This window comes from Aedes albopictus, chromosome 3, assembly GCF_035046485.1.
Source record: "Aedes albopictus strain Foshan chromosome 3, AalbF5, whole genome shotgun sequence".
Classification (NCBI taxonomy): Eukaryota; Metazoa; Arthropoda; class Insecta; order Diptera; family Culicidae; genus Aedes; species Aedes albopictus.
In genome coordinates this window covers 223,216,514-223,237,651 of record NC_085138.1, presented here as the reverse complement: position 1 = coordinate 223,237,651, position 21,138 = coordinate 223,216,514, and the positions used below count along the sequence as shown (strand labels likewise).

The window sequence follows — 21,138 nt, the reverse complement described above, 5'->3', positions numbered from 1 at the left end:
TGTTGAAAGCTTTCTCTATCTTGGTAGCTAAATGGCGGCCGATGGCAACATCAAGATCAACCTAGCTACACGGATCAAGACGGCAAGAGTATTGCTTTTGCGAGTTTAAAAAATCAAGACCAACAATTGAAAAGGCCGCATCAACATTGCGTAACAAACACGTTTCTATCGACCTTCTGCGATCGACCCACGCATTTCAATACCATTAACAGAAAGCTTGATGTTTGCGCTTTCTGTTAGTGGTGGTGAGGTGTGGGGGTGGAGTGCAAAAGGCCTCAAGTCGACAGAAACATGTTTGTTTACAAAATGTTGATGCGGCCTATTCAATGTTTGGTCTTGAAATGTATGGAAAAACAATCAGATTAGTCGACGCAAAAAATCCGAATTTTCAACTCGAATGTGAAATCTGTGCTGCTGTACGCCAGTCCAGTGAAACTTGGTGTGTATCAGCGGAGAACACTCAACGACTGCAAGCAGGTCTTCATTAAAATATTGATACCTGCGGTATATAATTTGTGCATGGCATTAGCATTAGCATTAGCATTAGCATTAAGCGAGTCGCACAAATTCGTAGGTGGTACAGTCCTAGACCGCTGTTATGAGGGTTGCCTCCTTCCCGTCCGAACCAAAGCACAAAGATTTGGGACTAATCTCTGACTCTTAGACAAGACTGACGCAATCTTCCAATGGTCGAGCACTGTCCTGGCCACGTCCTTGCGACTGCTGAGGAATGGGAAAGGATGGTTAGTTTTGGACACCTATGAAAAATGTAGACAACTCTACGATCTCTCAGGCCTAGGTGTCACGGGAATTTGGGTGTTGTTAGTGGAAGGGTAAACTCCAAAGGATACGCTTAGTTAACGTTCAGACACACCATTGTTAGACTGCTTCGAATCAGTTGTCTGCCCAATTCATCCTGGTTTCCTCATCAACTTGATGGCATTTGGTTGAATTACTAGATTCTTCGGTTAATAATCTGAAATATAAAATAATATTAACATCGTACGTCAAATACGCTACATATTAGTGATACGCTCGCCACAGTTACATATTTTCACAATATTATTTATAGCATACGATAAATTTACCTGAATCCTGCTGAAATAAAATGTTAATTAATAGTACATTGAAACAAAAATACTACAAAACAAAAAAATGCATCAAACTTTGATCTTGGAATATTTGTAAAAAAGGTAAATATCAAAATCAAAATTTGATTTGGTAGATCTTACACCGTAACGCACCATTCCAAGGTAATCTACCCACGTTACGGGATTATATAATTTGTGCATGGCGGCCTCAAAATTGAATCTCCAATGTGGAGCTCCATCGTCCATGCTATTAAGAGCTGATAGCGATAACAATTCGGGGTTGACCACACTCTACACAGGGGCGAGAATGGAATCAACAAGCAAACGTTTGATTGGGAACCCCAGAGGCCATCGCAGGTGAGGCAGGCCCGAAGGCTTATAAATAAAGGAAATCGAAGAAATTCGACATTCGCCACATGCAATGGCAGGAAATCGTCCAGGATGAAGGTCTTTCAATTCGGCCCTCTTTAAACATCGATACGCGAAAATTAATCCGTTCTGTCCAAACGAACAGTCAAAATCTGTATCCGAACGAGCATAACGGCATGAAATCTTTGAAAAATGTATTTTTTTTTTAATAATATAATCAATTATTATTATTTCTTTATTATAGAGATTTTCAGCCCTAGGCTGGTTCATCTTTTAATATATATAATCAATTCAAAGTGTTCAAACCACCTGTTGCGACAGAATTTCGATGAAACTGGCAACTTTTTGGAATATTTTTGGCCTTGCTTTGCTGACCATAGTGAAATAATATTCATGACCAATTTGAGCGCCATCTCACCAAAACAACAAACTCAAAAAGCATTGAAATTACCGAAGTTGAATTTTCTTATATGTTTGGTCACTACATCATAAAGAGCAATTCTTCTATCAAAACTTTCCACAGACCATCGTTAAAACGATGTTTCTTAGCACATTTGCATAAAATAATATGCATTGACAGATAAAATGTTAACCTCCACCAGCATCCACAATTTCGCTCTAAATGCTAACTTTGTTTACGTTTCTAGACAGCGAAAGTAAACCAACACCAGCGGCTCGTGTTACAGATATCAATTTCAAATGAGCAACATTGAAACCCCTTTCGGTGTGCAAACAGGGCTCGCTCGTACCGAGAAATTCCATCACCACCACGATATTTTTGGTTCACAAATTTGTCGACACCGAATATTAAACGTGGTATGCAGTTTCTCGTCTTTGGCAGGTAACCGCGCGTTAGAGAAATCATCGCACTTGAATGCCCTGGCCCACCACCACACTCGAGCACGTTTCACTTCTTACTCCGTCTGAGGTAGTGGGTCGCGTGTTCTCTCGTTACGCGCGTTTCAATTTCGATCGAATATATGTTTTCTTCATCTTCTTGTTATGGTTTCGTTTGGCATTACGTACATACCGGAGAAAGGCCAGCACTTCTAGTTATTAACTGAAAGCTTTCTAAGTCAGAGGCACCATTTTTCATTTCAACACAAGTGAATGAAAGATGCTGTGCTTCAGTGGAGCCATTGTGACACAGCTTTTTCTCAAGTAAAGTCAACCGAGACCATAGGTCGAAGCCGTCTGGCTGTGTATAAGGTATGCAAAACTCAATTTACGCTTTTGCTCTTTACCGGCGGAAATAACGGGTGCAAGAAGGGAACCATAAACGTTTGCCCGCAAGGAAATCATGAATTTTATATCAACCTGGGAAATTCTTGTGCGATTGACGACCAACGGTCACAGAGGGGTAGCACGAACAGAAAAAGTTGTTTAAACTAGAGCAATGAGTTAGGGAGCCATATTATTCAGTATTACATATTTAAAACCCGTTGTGGTTAGTCATGGTCAAATGCACGCTTCGTTGTCATATGTATAATGAGCGTCTTAGGATATTTATGTTCATTTTGTCTACATTTTCGACACATTCTTTGTCACATAAATTTTGTAACACTATTTCAACTTTGGCCCTGTAGCCACTGGATTTGGATAGCACTACGGATTACCAGTTCCGGTAGTAGGAGTCTATTAAACAGGATTGTCTCAAGGTGTTCAGCGACCCTTGCCGAGGGGGTGAAAAAAATGATCGATCGTTTACGGAACCTGTGGGACACCTCTGGGAACCCCTCGTTGTAATTTGTCCGGTGTACTCTGTCGTGGTTCATCTTTTTTATCAAGCTTCTCATGAGATTCCTCAATCAACTTAAATACAAATTAAAAACTAGTTAGAAGCGGTTGTGACGAGGTTATCCTCTTCGCGATAAGCGGGAGGTCTTTTCTAAGACGAGCAGGGACAGAGATAAGTAGCTGTGCGCGAAGTGCCAGCGCCGAGAGCCCAATTTTTTTTTCAGTTTCGGGACTGGACTTGGATGTCTGTTCTCTGTGAAACTACGTAGACTCCGAGGGAGGAGGGGGTTTCTGGCCAATGTCTACGGTCCATACGAATTCTAAAAATCTTGTATGAACAAAAGTCTACGAGGGGGGAGAGGGGTCTGAGATGGTTAAAAATGAGTCTACGTAGTTTATGGACAGCGCCTAAATACACAAGGCTGCACGAGTTCATCCACGTGTTTGATTTGCTCCGGGAAATCCGCGAACAACAAGCACCGAAAGGGAGGTTCAAAGCTCCCAGAAGAGACGTAGCTTACAAATCACATCATGTACTGATTTATCGACCGTATTCTATAATTAACTTGATGATTTTGTGGCTATATCGGTCTCTTTCTATAGCCACAAAATCATCAAGTTAATTACAAATCACAGCTGACATCCACAGGCAATTGGGTTACGGATGGGTCCGGAAAAATGGCGGCGATATGGACGATGGGTAAATAATCCGTCCAGGAGTTGGTGCCTACTACCTACGAGGGCTTCGGGGTCGCCAAAGTAATGTCGTTACCAAAAGTACATTTGGTCGGAATGGGGTGGAGTCGATTATCGAAGTTACTTCACGTAGTCCTGGACTAACTAGTAGTTCGAACGGGAAATAAATGATGCCTATACTTTTAGCGACCGCCTGGCGGTTCACTTCAGTATCGGTTACAATAGCAGCAGGCAGCGGGCGAAAGAAGGGGTGACTAGGATAAGGTCAAGCTCTCATAAGTGAAAGTCATCATACTTTAACGACGAACTATTAAGTGAAGCGATCCTCCACGAGCTAAAATTACTAGGTCTAAGTGGTGACCAGTTGGTATTCAATGCACTTGTGTATAAACGATACCACCACGCCTAAGCAAGTCAGAAGGCCGGCTCCACATTGTGAATGGGTGGGAAGATTGCGAACCTTCGCCGCGCTTGTCTACGGGCTTTGCAACGGTTACAGCGTGCACGTACTAATAAGGAGTGTGACGAACAACAGGTGACGATCGTGGCTGCGCTCCAAGACCGAGATAAAGGCAAGAAAAAGGCCTGCTTTAAGAATATTTGTCAGAGTGACAATACGAATCCGTGAGGTGATGCATGCATGGTCGTGTTGGCCAGACAAAAGGTGTAATGGCTCCTCTCGAGCAGTCTCCACAGATTCTGGAGAGGATCTTCCCGCGTCTTGATCCAAGTCTTTGGCCTCTCTTCGTAGAACCACTGGTGACTGTAGCATGCGATGATGTGAGGGTCTCCGATGACAAGTTTGCGGGGCTTACAAACTCCTTTATAGTCGGAGCTCCAAACCTGGCCTACAAAGTAGCCATTGCAGCCATTGCAACAAGAGAGCTCTATGTACATACACTGGCCTAGTAACTGGACACTGCCCGAGCAGGTATCACTTGAAAAATATTGGCCATATTCAGAGTGATATCTGTCGTTCTGTAATACGGAACGTGAAACCTCGGAACATCTGCTGTGCAGTTGTGGTGCTTTATACACGCGCGGGCAAAGATTTCTAAATAGTGGTTGCTTGCAACCCAGTGAGATCTGGTCTGCAAAACCTGGGAAGGTCTTGGAGTTTATCAATTCCATTGCACCTGTCTGGGAGACGACGCGTCGTGGCAGTAGCTGATTACTTGACACATGGTAATTAGCTGGCTAGATGCGAATATCAAAACGGGACATGCCACAAAAGTTCAGCCTATTGGACGCAGTGGCTTAATTTCCCCAACAGGGGAGGAAAAAAAAGCCATTGCAGAGACTCCTGAGATTCTCAGATCTGCTGTAAGCTTTTCCAGATACGCGTACTAGTATAAAATGTGTCGAAAATGCTTTCAACCAGGAGTTTCGCATGATTCCATCCTGGGTGCGGTGTTATGGAATATCCATGCAAATAACGAAAAGGTTGTATGGGCAATAGTCTACGAGAGGGAGAGATGAGGTCTAAGCTGGCCCAATAAGAGTTTGCGTAGTTTATGGACAACGCTTTTCCTGGAAAGTTGACCAGATTAATCAAAGCAATGATGCGGTGTGCCAAGCTGCGTAAGAAACTGGGTGGACTATCCAGTTTGACGAGCTCTCAAACCTACTGTTCAACATCACTTTGCGAAGAGCCGGAGTGGCTTTCTCGAAATCTGGTCAATTGATATGCTTTGCGGATGACATGGATTTTATCCCCAAAACATTTGGAAGGGTGGCTCAGTTGTACACCCGCCTTAAACGCGAAACGCCAAAAATCAGACAAGTGGTATTGACGGTTCCCCCCCCCCTTATCGTCGCGGATGAAACCGTCGCCAGAGTCGTCGCAGCCAATCAGCGGACGGGAGTCTGACGTTTCTTCGATCTCACTAACACAAACAGCAACAGAGGTGGTGCTTGATTCGTTGCGATGATTCAGAAAAGCCGACTGGAAGTTGGCATCGCGTTTTGTTATGAAAGCAACGTACAATAAATGCGTCAAAAATAAAGTTCATAATTGGTGACGGAACTGTACACGGCAGGATTCGTCTAAAACAGGGCCGTCTAACGTACGGCTTGTAAACCATATGAACTAGAACAAAAATCATTTTTTTCTCAAAACTTGGAATCCGGCTCCACTGAGAATCATTGGCATAACGAAGATGAAAGCGTAGCAGCCACCCATCACGGACACCCGGACGGTAAAAACGGTGGGTCTCAGAATGTGTACGGGCAACACTAGAAGAGGAGAGAATGAGTGTCGGGCCGTGTTACCGAATAAGGACACACAACACAAAACATGACTTTACCCATAATGGCATAACTTTTTGATGTGACGTCATGGTGATGATGGCGGGAATATCCATGACAACACACAACACGGACCCAGCTCAGCCTCCGCCGAAGTATCATTCTCATGTGTCTGTTGATATCTGCTTTAGGAACCAGCCAGCCAGCAGTCAACCTCGCATCCGCCACACAATTTCGCACGCAAACAGACAGACACACACACACGTGAGAGTTTGCCAAACTAGGCAACCAAGCAGGGAGTCGATATGTTCCGACACAAACCGACAACGTTGCCCCTCGAAACGAGACACGATGACAGCATGGTGTAAAACATGTAAAATGAATTTCGCATGATGTGTTCGAAACTGACAGTCATCAGGGCGTAATTTGATAAGTTTTCGTCAGAAAAAAAAAAATACCTGACGGAATAAATTGGTAAAGTCTGATCCCTGCGGCGCTCGTCAAAATGTCAAAAGTAGACTTCCTTCAGACAAGTTTTGTCGACAGATTTTTAGTTCATTGAGGTTGATTAGTGCAGTTAAATTGATACAGTCAGGTTTCTTATTTGACGCCGTTACCCACACAACCACTACCACTCAAACATCTCTTCTGTGGTAAATAGCATATAACATTTCATGGTGTATATCAATCGGCATTTTTAGAAGGTAGTTCGTGACATTTACTTTAAATATTCGAAAAAGAGCAGTTTAATAAAACATGATATAGTACACGCAAAACAAAAAAAGCTACCAAAAATTGAGATATGCCTTTTCTACCAATTTATGTATTAAAAACGTACAGAAAATGTGATAAATCATAATCCATGCGTTGTATTAAGATGCGCTACACGGTTCCATAGCTTCCATACCACTACACACAAACACCTCCATTCAAACCCGAGAAGTTGAACCGGGTTGCGTCTAAAAATAACTTTCGCTTCGCTGCTGAGCTTCGCGTCCTATTGTCTACATGGAATTTTCCACTTGCAAACAGCAACCTGCTGGATGCGGGCTTTTCAGTGCACAATGGGTCTAGAGTCGTATTTACGAAGACAAAAATGTTTCTGCCAAGTTCTGCCATTTCTTTTTTTTTTTTTATTATTGTGAAATGATTACGGTCAATCAAGTGTGGCTTATCCAAAAATCTGCTGATTAATTATTCTCTATACAATACCAGAATGTTTTACAAAGTTATAGCAAATTTACAAAAATAAAATATTCGATTGATTTGATTGATTTGTTTTTATTAAAGAGACTTTCAGCCCTTGGATAAAGCATTCGAATCATTAGAACTTTTCGAAAAGTTTTCAATAAATTGCAAATTTTTTGCCTTTGGTCATATTTTAGTCGAGTCCAACGATACATGAAGACCAATACATTAGTCACAAACTTTCAAAATTTAATTTAATTCGGTTCGCTTAGTCCTAATGTACAGTAATTTGATAAACGGAAGTCAAAAACTAGATATAGATAGAAGGGCTCTAATTTCGTGTAAAGTTGAATAATCAATCATGCCCAAATTTGCATCAATTAAATCAAGCTCGTTGAGGAACAAGTAATCAAAATTTTAATAGTTTTGGTGGACTTTATAAAAGGATACAACTTGCTAAAAATGTTTTAGGCAATTTTTAAAACTTAACATGCTTTTGTATATACCACTAGGCGGTGCTAGAGGTCAAGCAAATTTTAAATTTAATATATCTCAGAATTCTGGTCACTTACAAAGTTGGTGTCTTTGACAATGTTGTTTGGTAGGTCAAGGGCTTACAGTTAATGGTCCACTTGTTTCGAAATTTTGCCACAAGGAAGCGCAAGTTACACATTTGCAAAATTATGGAAATGAATGTTTTTTTTTCGTAATGCAATCAAAAAGCTGTAATTTAGTTTTCTTTGAACATATTTAAGTCAAGTCAAAGGTTTTTCAAAGAGCTATATATTAGTCATAAATGTGCAAAATTTCATTTCATTCGGTTCACTTAATCCAGAGATATAGCAGTTTAACGAAGAACACTCAAATATGAAACATTTTACTAGAGTCGCTCCAACTTCATGTAAAACTATCCAATCGAGCTCAAATTTGTACCATTTATAGCTAATTAGTTGTGCAACTAGCAGATAAAATTTGAGAATATTCCCCACATATTACAGAAAGTTACAGGTTGCTGAATATATTTGAGATAATAAGTAAAAGATACATGCTTCTTCTAATTTGCAACTAGCGCCGTCTACTGGCAGAATCCTGAACCAATCAGCTAATCAACTGAAACGCCTTAATAAACCAAACAACATTGCCGAAGAAACCAATTTTCTAAGTAATCAGAGTTCTGAGATATATAGAATATAATAATTAATTTATCGTCAGCGCTACCTACCACAAGGCAGCGCTAGTGAGCAAACAAATATTATATTCCATATATCTCAGGACTCAGATCACTTAGAAAGTTGATGTTTTCGGCGATGTTGTTAGGTTGGTTACGGCAGCTCAGTTGATTAGCTGATTGGTTCAAGGTTATGTCAGTAGGCGGCGCTAGTTACAAATTAATTGAAGCATGCAACTTTTATTTATTATTTCAAATATATTCAGCAAGCTGTAACTTTTTCAAAAATGCACCAAATATTCTCAATTTTTTCCTGCCAGTTGCACAACTAGTAAGCTATAAACGGTACAAATTTGGGCTCGATTGGATAACTTTACATAAAATTGGAGCAACTCTAATAAAGTAGTTCATCATTGAGTGTTCTTCGTTTAATTGCTATATCTCTGGATCAAGTGAACCGAATGAAATGCGACTTTGCACAATTATGAATAATACATAGCTCTTTGAAAAACCTTTGACTTGACTTAGACACGTTCAAAGAAAACAAACTTACAGCTAACTAGCTCCGCCTGGTTGACCATTATAACTGTAAGCCCTTGACTCACTTAACAACGTTGTCGAAGACACCAACTTTCTAAGTGGTGAGAGTCCTGAGATATATGAAATTTAAAATTTTCCGTTTATTGATGGAATTTCTTATTAAACGATCCATCACCATCCATCATGGCATCGCAAATAAAATTATTAGAAAGCAGATTTTTGAATCAGTTTAACCAGACGAACCACCCTAACATAACAATAATAGAAAATAGGGTCAACAATTGAAAATAAACTTTCTAAAACACAATATGTGTCTTAAAACTTAAAGCTGAAGCTTAAACAGTTTTGTCTTCGCAAATACGGCTCTGGACCCATTGTGCAGTGTGGCGGCTGTATCACTTCCATCACCAAGCCACGTTTGTGTTGATGATGATGGCTTTCAGCCTCGTGACTATCCATGTGCAGTTGTAGCCGTGCTGGTTAGAGCGCAGGGTACTGTGAATCACCATTACAGTGCCTCGGTTCGATTCCCGCCGCCGCCCGTATTTCTTTTTAAACATGTATTGGTATTTGATGCCGCCGCTGCTGCCATGATCAGTCTAAAAACAGAACAAATAATGAGAAACCAGTGCGACAGAGCACACGCACACATGCGAAATTTTCCTTTTCCAGATTCTAGGAAGCCAATACAAATTTTTGTATACTGCCACCTACCAATTTTTGTATTTGCAAGGCCCTAATACAATATTTGTATATGTTTCATACCCAATTGTATTAGAATCTGCCAATCTCAGGTTGCGTGTATGTAGGTATCTAACCCATGCATCGAAGTATATTGGTGGCCATTTGTATTGGTATGGTATGGTATGATATGGTATATCTATCTACCACTGTATCGAGTTGCTAGTAATATTATGAGGTCTAGGGGTCGTCATATAGTAAATCAATTTTTGATACAGAGTGCATGGAAATGATGGCAACCCTGTAAATCTTAAAAAAAAACAATTCCAGAATAGTTTTGATGACCTAGATCACCCAATTGATGTAACATAAAGTTTCAAGCGGTCCCTTGAGGCATTTTACCTATGTTTCGCACGGTATTCGCATTCATCGTGTATACAATTTTGAGAACTTTGATCTCACCAATTATTGGGTTGTTTTGTAGTCCAACTTCAATCATCTGATTCTGTATGATTGGTGTTTCTCACTTTTTGTCTCCGCAGAAATTCTACCTGTTATGCCCAATTGTTTCATGTGAGACAACTGATTGAACAGCATATAAAAGGATACTAGGACATGAGCAGATCAATACGATCAATATGATGATCTCTTAAAAAGGTGATTAGTCACTAAAAAGTGATTTGTTACCAGCCCTACCTACACTACCCGCCAAAAATATGGAATCGCATATTGCAACACTCATCCTGAATATTACAGCACCCCAACAAGTTTTGGATCACCCTAAAATGTGATTATTTCAGGTCTTTGAGGCACAAATTACTTATGACCCCCCTAGTTCTCGTTGAAAATGCAACTTGTATCCACAACCTAATTGATTCTAGGTTTGCTGCATTTTCATCCTTATTTGATGTGATGCAAAACTTTTTGGGGGCTGCAATACTGAGTATTGCAACGATTCGGAGAATGCATAGTTTTTGTAGCTAGTGACGAATTATACTAAGGGTGTTCCTACCATATAGCTAACGTAGTACCCCCACCCCCAAGTATGAAACACTTCGCCCTATCGAGGTCATAAAGTTATCCACATCTGAAATGACGATTTTATGACGTCTAAGCCGATTATTTCCAACTAAAATATTCGTCCCCTGCACAACGTTAATCTTCGTCTGGGACGGGCTTGACCCATACGCTAAAGTGTGAATTTCCACCCGTCAATCATCGCTAAGCCGCACACACCACACAGAGACGGACGCGCCAAATGTTCCACCGGGGATGATTGATTGAATAAAGGACTCAGAGCGATTGAGAGTACGTGTCAGCCGGTCCAAACGCGGTCACCGAATTCAACGCAGCACAAAAGAACGCACTTCGATGGCGGCTGCTTTGTACAATATAGTGAATGCGTGACAATTAATAGAATATAAATAATTTATTGGTCTAGTTTGATTATTATCCACCGAACGAATATCAAACACTGAAAATCAAAGCCCACATCAAACAGCCACTCAGCTCATTCAACGGCACTCTGCATGATGGAAATTTAATTTACCTAATCAAAATCCATCTCGAATAAATAGGCCACCGCAGCCGTCGTCGCCGAAATGTGAAAAGATGTCATCGAACACTGACTGCTTGCTGGACGTGGATAATCCACCATAATATGGAGCAAAATTTCCTCTATTATATTAATTTCAAATGGCAGAGGTAAGCTTCCCACTCGGGACTTGACTAACTGACATTCGGCGACTATAATGTGTACAGGAAACATCAAAAGGGGCGCGGCGCTCTCGTCTATGCTGAATACCACTTGGCGTAACATCTAGAATCTTCTATTTGAGAAAAAGTAACATGATGTTTTAGTATACCAAGGGATACCAAACGGAAATACGCGATACTTGTCCCAAGTCACAAGTCCCTACCTCAAGCTTCCACGGATCAATCGATGACAAAGACCTCCAGCTAAGAGTTGTGACCTTAGCTGGTAGTGCAGGCTGATTACTGTTTCTCCTTCTGAATCAGCTAGATTGAGGAGGTATGTCCCAAGCGTCTGTTCACCAAGGAGGTGCGGCTCAAATAGCGTCTGTTCTGGCATTCAGCGTCTGAATAAGAAACCCTGTATCGCGTCAGTTATGCCTTAGGTGGCAGCCCCATCAACGCGCTGTAGGCAGCGTGACCCCGGTAAGGTAGCCTGTCGAAGCCAAAAAAGGAAGGGTGAAGACAAATGCAGAAAATGCGAACGATACTCTCGGAAACCGACCCGCTAAAGAAATAAGGTCTATGATTGGAAGCTCGGTCCCTGGACCGTCAGGACCTTGAACAAACCTGGACGGGTGAGCTTTTTGGCTCGTGAATTGTAGAAAGTTGGTGTGTGCGAGGCTGCTATTCAGGAAAATCGGTGGCCCGAATCTGATGAACGTGGATTCAGGGTGATGAATCTCGTCGCCAACACATCATACAAATTAATATAACATCTACCATAACGCCAGCGATAAGGCAGAACATGGGGTCGGATTCACAGTGATGGAACGAGTCATGTGGTGGAAGTCCGTTTTACGAATGCCTTGACAAGACCAATAGAGAATGCCCAAAACATGACGTAAAGATTGCCATCGGTGACGCCAACCCTCAGGTTAGAAGAATGATTTTTCCGTCCAATCATCGGTTCACAGAGTCACAAATGACAACGTCAACTTAGATTAGTCAACTTTGCTACTCCCAGGGGAATGGCCATTATTAGCACCCACTTTGCACGCAAGAACATCCGCACCCAAACGGCGAAGTTTGTGATCAAATCGACCATGTGTTGATAGATGGTCGACACTGCTCGGACATCATTGATGTTACAACTTTTGGGAGTCCCAACAACGGGCCAACATCGACTCAGATCCTTACTTCGTAGTTAGTAAGATTCGTGCTCGGTTAGCAATCGTATCCAACTCTAAAGAACCGGAGATACATTTCAACAATCTGCGCAGCGTTTTGGCAGGCGGTATGGTGACTGACTATCACCAGAAGCTGGATGACCGGATAAATGAGATCAACGAGAGCGATAAAATCAACACAGTGAGGGACTCTATCCATTGAGCGATAAGTACGACAGTGCGGGAGGTGATAGGCACTGCTCAAAGACGACTTAGGACGACTGAGGGTAATGGATAAAAATTAAAAAAAAAAATATATTGCCAGATGTCGGTTGCTAGTGTTGGGATCCGGCAGAGCAGGGAGCGATATAGGGAAGCAAGAGCAGCCGAAAAACGAATCCTCCGCCCAAAAAAAAAAGACCATGAGGAAAATGTGATTGTTCAGGCTCAAGACAGCATGAAGCAGAATGATATGCGGAAGTTTTATGCAACTGTCAATGACGTGTGAAGATAGACAGGCACCTTCTCCTGGCATGTGCTATGACCGTGATGGAAACTTGCTGACAGATAAAACTATAGTGGCCTCATTAGCCCTCTATACAAAAAAAAAAATGCCATCGACTGGAGTACGCAAATCACAGAGTAATGTCAATTTTCAATTCAGCGTACAAAATTTTGTTTGGAATTCTGTTTAACAGGCTGACAGCGATTGAAAAGTCCTTCGTCGGCGAATATCAGGCAGGATTTCGTGAGGGCCGATCAAGGATCAAGGATCAGATGTAACCGAGGAATATTCAGATAAAAACCGAAGCAATTATAAAGAGGGATGTCATGATTGAAGTTTATTACGCATCGAAATAAATACTAAAAGTATTTTTGACCTCGTTTTTACATTTTTCCCGTAATGTATGAAAGCTTATCATATTAGGCCGCATGAATAAAGTTGAGTAAACACTTTTTACTAAATCTATGTGAAGCCGTGAAGTAAATATCTGTGAAACTTCATAGCGACCTGAATAAAGAGTATTACTCAGTATTATTCAGGGAGCTGACCTGGTGTGATGGTTAGAACACTTGACTATCACGGCGAGGACCTGGGATCAAATCCCACTCCCGACAAACTCGCCAAAATGTGAGTTCTTCCTTCGGAAGGGAAGTGAATCGTGGGTCCCGTGATGAACTAGCCTAGGGCTAAAAATCTCGTTAATACAGATAGAAAAAAAGTATTGATTTTTTCCCAAATTTGTGCGTGAAACCTAATGTCGGACGAAGTGCGCTGGATAGCGGATCATCCGACACATGGTTTAGGAGAAAACTCGATTTTTACGTGTCATAATTTCCGATTTTTAACTGCACAGATAAAAATAAGTCTGCAGAATCGTATCGATTTAAGTGTCGGGTATACTGTACCCATTTCAGTGGAAATGACGTTTTAATGTTCATATGAGAAGAAGCGAAAGAACAGTGGAAGTATTTATACAGTTTTACAAATGTACACATGCTAATGTTTGAAATTATTTGGCTAAATGTACGCATGCTAATGTTCCAATTATTTGGCTAAATCAAGTAAAAACAATTACCGGAAATTGGAATTCTTTGAACGATTCTTTTTAGGTTCACCCAGAAAATCCTCTTGACATTCCTTCAGCAGTTCCTTCGAAATTTCTTTTGAAAGTTCCGACAGAAGTTTTCCATTTTTTTTACTGAAACTACCCCAGAAAGTATTTCTGATATTCCTCCATATGTTCCTTTTGGCAATTGTACGGGAGTTTCTTCTAGAGCTTGTGTTCTACAGAAGTTCTGGAAATCAGTGTTCGTGGAATCCTCCAAGAGCTTCTGTTGGATTCCCTCCAGAATCGTCTTTGAAATTTCTTCATGATTTTGTACTGGTGTTCCAAACAAGAGTTCCTCCGAAAATACTCCAAACATCCGATTTCAAAGAGAATGGATTTTTTTTGCGTAATCTAAATTTTTATTTATCCCTAGAATACGTGCTTTTAATGATTATATAGACGTCAAAAGGTTATAGCGAGTGATTTCAACTAGGTTAATTATTGGAAGAATTGGAAATTTGCTGTATTTCTTTAAAAAGAAGATAGCATCTGCAAATTTGTGTAACTGTTAAAACACTTCCATAGTTTATTTAGTTTCTTTACCAATAACCATTTTTGTTTTACCACGTCGTGTGACAAGCACGTAGATATTCTATGTTCAAGGAAGTCCACAAAATGTTCATTACGTAAAGCTCCTGAATGATTTGTTGAACTTTCCTAATCACGTTGGACACAGCACGCTAACGTAATGCAAATTACCATATGGCGGATTAATTGAAGTAGCTATATTGAAACCGGGAAAAAAATAAAAATTCCGGGAAAAACCGGGAAATCAAAATCTAAAAACGGTTGGCTACCCTGATATAGTAATGTAGACGTAATGTTCTAGACAAGAAACTGAGCAGTAATTTATTTCCGTCTTTTAGATCTAGATAAGACCTAATCAGACAACCATATAAATTTAACTGTACAAAACTTTAACTAATAAACTATCAAAAATATGAACATTCCTACAAATAATAACAGTAACATTAAAATGCAGTAGCCCTGTAAGCTAGTGAGAAGCTGCCTTCAACACAATGGCTAACGGTGATTAAATCCAATAAGTAACAATAGCAAATTGTGCTCTCTTATTCCGTTACCGAATTTGTAAGTCAATAACTTATCCCTCGAGCGATCGAGCTGATGTATTTTGTACAACACGTTGAAAAAATCTCGCTTTGTGTACTCAGCATTAGCACAGAGAACAGACATTCAAGCCGATAGAAAAATTCCTCGAACACTGTATGAGGATTCAATTTTTAGCATTGACAACACTAGCGCCACCTAAGTGGCAGATTGCTACAGTCAGTGGTGAGTATGCATATCTAGATAAGTTTTATATTCACCACCGACAACAGAGTGAGAACTTTGTGATAGCAGCGCCTCTACGATGTTGTAACTTGTGTTGCCATTTCAAACGACCGTTAAATTTCTTACACAACTTTGGAACTGGACTTGGATGTCTGTTTTCTGTGGCGTTAGTCTGAATGAGTTACACTGAAAGCACATGCAACTTCCATCTTGTCAAATGAGTTGCATTTAAACTCCAAATATAGTAAAGTTTTGGCTTTGCTTCATAGAAATGATCAAATATCTCGTGTTTGACATCGATTCGTGGAGGCGGAGCTTATACACTCTGTCCATTTTCTATAAGACCAGATGGTTTTTTATTGCCATTTCACAAGAAGAAATCACATCACTTCAATTTATACCAAAATATGTTTGTGTGAGTTAAACCTGTGCCATGCATAGGAATAGTCGTGTGTGTGCGAACGCACCAAGCAGTAACTGCTGTTTTTGCGAATTACAGTGTCCATTTTGTATAAGACCACTCTCAGATTCACGTGCTTTCATTGTGCTGCATCAAAATGCCCAAGTGTAAAGTGCTCACTGAGAAGGAGAAGGGAAGAGTCGAGGCATTTCATCATGAAAAAGTTGGAATTAAGGTCCCTTTAGACATGACTCATATTTGGTCAAACAAGCCCAACAAAAGACCAACACAGCGTGAACCGTAGCAATGAATGTCGGGCTTCAATGGCAAATATTTGTCATAATAACAAACAGTCCAGTCCCATCAAGGAATTATCTCGCTGATCCTGAAGGATACGAAAAAAAGAGTTCCACGGAAATCAAAGCTATCTGACCGCGAGAAACGGGCGATAGGTTGAATAGCTTAGAATTCGACTAAATCCTTGATAAAAATCAGGGTTTGCCTGGGGACAGTTCGATAAGTTTTGATATAAAGCCCGCATATTAAAAGGGCAAAAAAGGTTAAAGCACATAACCTTACAGCTTCTTATGTTGATAAACAGCTGAGTTTTGCAAAAACTCACATGAATCGGCAGTGGAATTGGGTAAGCTTTTGTTAAATGTTACTTTTCGAAACCTTCAATATTCCAATATAACCCTGCAACTTGTAAAATGTTCTAGATTGTTTTAAAGACGTTTAGAACATCTTCAGCGCCGAAAAGAAGTTCAACCTGGATGGTCCGGCGGCTTTAATGAATACTGGCGGATTTAAGGAAGGATGAACTTTTTTTTTCAACTTGGAACTTCGGGGGTGGCTCATGCATGGTGTGGGCAGGCTTTTGTGTAATCGGAAAGCTGAAGATAGCGTTCACGTCTGTCGAAATGAATAGTAAGGACTACATCAGTATTCTTGAAGGACATCTTCTCTCTTTTATGCGCAAATATCATCGGAAGAAGTCTACATTCCAACAGGTATTATCCGCTATCCATACCAACAAAGCGATGAAGCAATGAATCAGGGACCAAAAAATCGATTTACTCGACTGGCCGGCTTGTTTATCTGACTTAAATCCAGTCGAAAACCGTTGGGGGAGTTTGGTTCGTAGGAGTTATACTGAAGGAAAGCAGTATGTCACCGTTGATGAGCTGAAATCCGGTATAACAACAGAATGGGACAAAATTAAGAAATCTTTTCTACTGAATTTAGTAAACAGTATGCCAAATCAAATTATCCAAGTCATTTATCGAAATGACAAAGCTACGGATTATTGAACTTACAATAAGTTGATTTTTAAAAGTTTACTTAATGAAAATGTGTAATATTTGAGATGGTCTTATATAAGCTAGACACCTCGAAAATAGAAAGTCTTATTAAAAAAGTAAAAGAAGGAACTTCTAATCAAAATAAATTTAAGACAAAAAATAACTTAAAATGCATTATACAATTATACGCACATTGACCCGAAATTGTTATTATTATAGTTGACTTGAAACAATTTGGGGGTGGTCTTATAGAAGTTGAACAGAGTGTATATTCCTCACAAATGATAAAACAGTTAGCTGGAATTAAATGTGCTATGTTACATTCAGGCAACATCTAACTCTGGTTTGTTTGTTCAGATTGTGTTCCAAATGTGTTGCGAAAAACTTGCGCGTCTTTTCATTTTGACAGTTCTCTAACTTGTGATAAAGAAAGTTCAATGAAGTAAAAAGAGTAACAAGTAAGTTCAGTAGCTTTTATGGTGTGTTGAGCAACAATTTTTTCACGAAGCCTTTTGATTTAGTATGTCAAGTGAGTAGTTAATACTTCTGGTCTTCATGGTTCGAATCCGGTCAAAATCTTTTTTTCCACTTTTTTATCATTCCCTCTCATTCAAGTTGCATAACGATTCAGAATCTGTGCTTTTCGGGTTTCAAAGAAGAAGCAATTGTGTGCTATCGTGTATAATACGGATAGTGAAAAAAATGCACTAAGGTTGTTGTTACTGGCTTTGAAACAAGTCGTGTTATTTGAGTTACGAAACGTTAAATACATATTCTTCAGTTGATTAAGATGACTTTTCAGCGTTGTAGTTGATGAAGACAAACATTCGTCTTACTTCTGCTGAAAGATTCGACAACCAGCGCCTCCCGCAACATTGTATAATAAGGGAGCGATGTCATTGTGTGAAGGCCTATTTCATCGTACAATAGCGACTATCTAGAGTAAGAATACAAGTGGCAATACCAATACCGCAACCTTCAAAGCCCTGATATGCATACTTTATTTTTGCAGAATTGACATCATTTCATCACTGTGGAAAGAAAGTGATTCGCCGACGGAGGATGGAAAATTGATAAAACAGTTCTAAAACTATAAGCTTCCCAACAGACCCGAAATACATTCTTCCTATTTCTATGTAGAACCATAACACGCCTGTGTACACGAATGAAATATAATTGTACTAATATAGGAACGTATGAATGAGTAAATAGATGTTATAATTACCTAGAATCTAATTAACTTTTGCTTGATCAAGGGCAGCACAAACATCCAACATTGAAGAGTAGTTAAGTTGCGTATGTATCAGTTATGCGTATGTTATGAAGATAATAATATTCCACTTATTATAGGGCTACGGTTAATTTGAATTTTAAAGGACGACACTCGGTGTCTATTTTCAGCTCAGCCTGCCTTCTTCCTTTATTGCATGTGCATGTATACTTCTCACTAACGATGAATCCTTCCGTCGTCGCACCCTTCACTCACTGCTGCACTGATGATGATGATGACAGGAGCAACGGATTATGCAACAAAGTAAAGTGAACGTGTAATCCGCAGCCTGGTGTTGATCCAATTAAAATATTCATTCGAACTTTGTCTTCATCACTGATAATCCTTTATTTGCTCGCACTTACAGATTCTACTATTTCACTCATCAGATCGATTACTCTGATCAAATCGGTTGCTCTTTTCTGGATTACTCACAATATCTGCTTTGTCTTCCTCACTTCAATCTGCCGCAACGTCCTTGAATTAATAACTGCTCATAGATCACTTCACTTGATACACTTCTTTTATCCTTTTCTTGCAATGGCTTCTTTTACTTCCACTTGCTTTCAACAATTTTTATCTCAAGAACATTTCTCACTTTCGTTTCAAATGCTCTGTTGTTCTTCCCAATCTTCCAAGCACATTATTTATTAATCATCATTATCATAAGCACCGCTAAATAATACAGCGGATGTGAAAATCATCTATTCAGCATCCAAAAATGCCCACATACAAATCCTCCAACGATGTACTTCGACTCAATGATTTATCCTTTTGCGTTTGCTGCAGTGTGCGGTCCTTCTGCTATGATGCACCAAACATCCATCTTCCTTCTTCCCCCCACTTGAATAAATCAATTCTGGAAATCACACTGCAATCTGCAGAAACACTAAACGCCTGCTGTCAACAAACACTTTCGCCTCAGCTCACGTTCTCCCACGGTTTCACGGTCACCACTTGAGAATTAGAGATTCTTCCAAACTGGCGAAAGCGGTGCGAAAAATTACACCGAGCTAAAGAGCACAATCAATCATTGATGCATTCCGTATCCGTGGCCAACTGGGACCACTTGGTTCACACGACACAGGGATCACTAGATCAGCGAAATGCACACCTGACAGTATGCCACCAGTAGGCTGTGGAATGTTTTCTTTTCTCACCACAAAATATAGGTATACTCCTCTGTTGTTTGGAGAATTGCCTCACTCGCCTTGAAGAACGTCGCTACGGAAAACTCGACCCGGATGACGCACTACCGCCGAATGCAAACTCTAATCTGACAGAACCTAGAAATTCCTGGTGTCCCCACACGGTACTTTGGCAGTGAAAAGCTCCCGATTTTTCCCACGGCCAAAGGCATGCGCCCGTTTACGAGTTCCCCTCTATTTTGTCCTCTGTTGCTCCCGCTCTTGGAGTTTTGGTGCGACTGCGCTTGACCGGGAGAGCCTTTGTATTATTTCTCCGAGAAGGAGCTCTCTTCAGTGGGGTATATCCTGAGTCAACACTGTGTTGTGGTTGCTCACTGTTTTTGTTTTTCCTTACCATTTACTCTTCTTCTTTGATGATGATAAACAAATGATACATCATTAGAGATGATTTATCTCCGGCTGGTTTTTGTCAGCTTCGGCAGCGCTCCGCTCGTTCTAGAGAAGTTGTGCCTGGCAGCAGTCCAGTTTGGTTCGTTCGATTGTTGGACTGTTGTCTGAATTATGGATGCAATATGTTCTGGATCAATTATTGCTTTCAACGCTTTTATTTTAAAGGAAGATAAATTTCCACCATCGATAGGTAAAGCTTTCAGAGAGAGAAAGCACACGCCAAATTGCAGAGACTCTCTTACATAATGCAACACACTTGATGCTGCCACCTGATCCCACCCCTCCCTAGCCAATCTCATCCTCAGCTACTGTCAATGTAAGTAGTCTTGCAAGTTCCATCTCATCAGCATCCTGGACCCTCCACACCCGTCTGTCAGTTGTTCCTTACATGGATGGGCGCTACTCTCACATGAAAAAAGTCTCCAAATTTCTCACTCTCTTCCGCGCTCCCCCCAAAACGGAAGACCCCGATTTCTCCAAAAACCGCTCCACACTCTCCGCAACAGCACCGTCCAAAGCACCATACCAACAAAAATAAAAATTCCTCTCGCTCCGAGATACCTTCTAGAAAAAATGCAAGCAGCAAGCGATCAGGTCTAACCTTACAAACAACTTAATCATTGCAGCATCTTCCCACGCCCCATACCCATCATTGATAGCATCCTGAAGGCAGCCATCATCTAGCTACAACAAGCAGCGGAGATGAGCTCCTGTACGGCTCACGAAATGCCACCTTCCTATCCCTCCAAGGTGCAAGCCAAAACCAACCATCTATGGTTCTTACACTCTCGTAGTTTAAACACCACGCTCAGTCACTTTGGTAAAGTTAGGTATGTGTCGGCGCTTACAGTATCAGTGTCCATTTCCGATTACTAACTTACTGCACGCTAGAAAATTGTATGAATGTAACGTTGATTAGAACCTATTACAATACGTTTCTTTTGAAATTAACTGACGCAGATATGATTGATTTAAGATTTGCGATGGTTATATTTTCATTTTATTTACACGCATCTAATTCAGTATAATACCGATACAACCATTTGTCCCGCCATAATACTCGGTTTGCAACAGCAGCTCTCTAA

At 40.5% G+C, this 21,138-nt stretch overlaps 1 protein-coding gene across 3 annotated transcripts in view; it reads right to left on the bottom strand.

Moving 5' to 3' along the window:
• Positions 1-20,855, bottom strand: part of LOC115267533 (zwei Ig domain protein zig-8-like) — a 663,084-nt gene extending 642,229 nt beyond the window's left edge. For all 3 annotated transcript variants that reach the window (XM_062859127.1, XM_062859125.1, XM_062859128.1), the window contains exon 1: positions 18,411-20,855. The gene's annotated coding sequence lies outside the window, so the exon portion shown is untranslated. The remainder of the gene's footprint in view (positions 1-18,410) is intronic.
• Positions 20,856-21,138: the final 283 nt, after the last annotated feature.